Genomic DNA, 2,416 nt, shown 5'->3' with positions numbered 1-2,416 from the left:
CCCAAAGTGCAACGTCACCAAATTCTGCCGGAAACTGACTGGGGGCAAAAGGGTGGACAGTGCTGAACACCAGCGATGGTTCCACAGTGCTTTCCATTTGGTGAAATCCCATTTGCTTCCGCCATCTTAACATAGATGTGGTGTCTGTTCCACTTGATTTGATCCTGGAGCTCTGACAGTCTGAAGACCACTTTAACCACTTTTCGGAGATTGTTCTCTCCGAGATCTCTATTGGTCAGCTTTTTAAAAAATCTTTCTTTCTTCTATGAGCAAGAGAGACAGAAAGACAGCACCCCAAATAGGATCTCCATGCCAAGATCTACCCCAGCTCCAGTCAGCCCTGCTTCATGGGCACACAGGGGCCCCCAACATCCAGAAAGATCTCAGATGCAAGCCCAGAGTCTTCCCACGGTCCGGCCTCACAGAGAGTCATGTTCTACTTCTGATCTGTTTCTGAGAAAACCCAAAGGTGCCTCAAATCTTCCTTTGCTTCAGCTCTATGGAGTATAAATACAACTATTCGCCTATATTTTTCTTAGAATTCCATGTCCTTCTCCTTACTAAGTATTCTTTTCTGACTGTCCCTCCTTCCATCCTTTCTTCTTTCAACAGTGTATTAGTATCCACACACAATTATTTTTCTCCCTTCGTTTTCTCAAATAGCTATACATATTCATAGCTTCAGCAATAACCTCCATATTAATAACTGAGTTGTATTGGGTCACCAGGAAAGTGATGATGCATTTTTGCATAGAAAAACATAGAAAAAACATGTCATGCCTTTTCCAACAGCCCAACATATGCTAGGTTTTACCATCTTTCTGAAACTCACAGTGCCCTCACCTTGCATTTGGCTAGCACATCCTTCCACATGCGTTTGACGTGTCCTGAGTCAGAGGTCACATTGCCCCTTAGGTTTGCAGACCACGTCAGCATTCACCCAGCTCGGAATGCACTTACTGCCTCTGTGGTCTCCTTTCGGCTCTTCAGTGCTTGAGTGGCATCACTAGTGCTAGTTACCTAGAACTGACTTGTCCTAACTTTCCCCACTACGTTCAGCTCTCATGGCCTCAAGTCTGCGTTAGACAACAATATCAGCTCTGTCCACCAGGATTCACTGATGCTCTTCAAATGTGACTCTCCACATGCGACTCTGCAAATCTACCCTGTTGGTGTATGGTGAAGGTTAAGACCAAACACGAGCGTTCAACATCCTGAGCCCCTCCTCTTGCGGAGCCAGTCAAACCAAAGGGCAGCAATACACGGCTGCGCGGTCGTTTGCTTTTAACCGCAGTCGGAAATAAGAGCAACGTGGAGCAGATTGGATCAAAGAAAGACAGTTTTTGTTCCCAAGCCATCAATAAAGAGTGGCAAAGTACAACGTAGTAACTTCGTTTTTTTCTTGCTAGAGATTGTGTATACTTACCAAAGAGAGACTGAGAGACATAAAGGAGAAGAGAAAGCATGTACCATGGGAACATGGGAACTGGTCACGCTGCGATCCCTGCTCCTCCACCTCTCCCTCCTCTCAGGATTTTTGGCTCTTACACACACACGCACACACGCATACACACACACCTGGCATGTTTCTCAAACCTTGAACTGTTAGGTCCAGGACTCAAATCAAGTAGTCAGACACCTGGGGTCCACCTGTCTTAACCACCGCACCATGGAATTAACCCCTAAACCGAAATCTTCGTTTTGACAGAGTCGTTTAACTTTCCTATACCTTAATTCCCTTATTTGAAAAAGAGGAATGAAAAGGTCAGTTTTCCAGTCCTGCTGTAAGAATCACATGAGATGCTCTGAAGTGGGACTCAGAATCATCATCCCTCACAAAATGCCAGTGATTAGTACTGTGGGTGGATGTAAGAACACAGGGTTAAGTTCCCTCGAAAGCACTTGTTATGTTTCTACAGCAATGAAATGCTCTAACTCCAGCTTCAAGGGGGAACACCATCGAGGAAAGAAAATGCAACATGGTAGAAAACAATAAATGGACTAAATTAATACTAGGTAAGTGTTTTTTTGTTTTGTTTTTGTTTTTGAGAGGTCTTCTGCTATAGGGCATGTGAAAGACAGAGGAAGATAGAGAGACAGATAGCAAGAAATCACCCCCTAGGGGGGATGGCCACGCCGCAATCCCTTCTCCTCCATTCTCCTCTCAGGATCTTGGGCACACAAGCACATGCGCCCAGTGTGAGCTTAAGCCACTGGGTCCAGGCCTCAAACTGAGTTTAACTACATGGGAGTCCAGCGACATAACCATTACGCTAACTGCTGGTCCCAATACTAGGTAAGTTTTATTTTACTCTAATCCTTAAAAGAATTATTTTTAGAGAAATTGAAGTGCTCAAAACCAACAAATAAATAAATAGTTTATGTGTCTGTGAATTAATGTATTGAACTATCACAG

The sequence above is a fragment of the Tupaia chinensis genome, unplaced genomic scaffold, assembly GCF_000334495.1.
Source record: "Tupaia chinensis unplaced genomic scaffold, TupChi_1.0 Scaffold144027_1, whole genome shotgun sequence".
In the NCBI taxonomy this organism is placed as follows: domain Eukaryota; kingdom Metazoa; phylum Chordata; class Mammalia; order Scandentia; family Tupaiidae; genus Tupaia; species Tupaia belangeri.
This window is presented reverse-complemented; position numbering follows the sequence as displayed.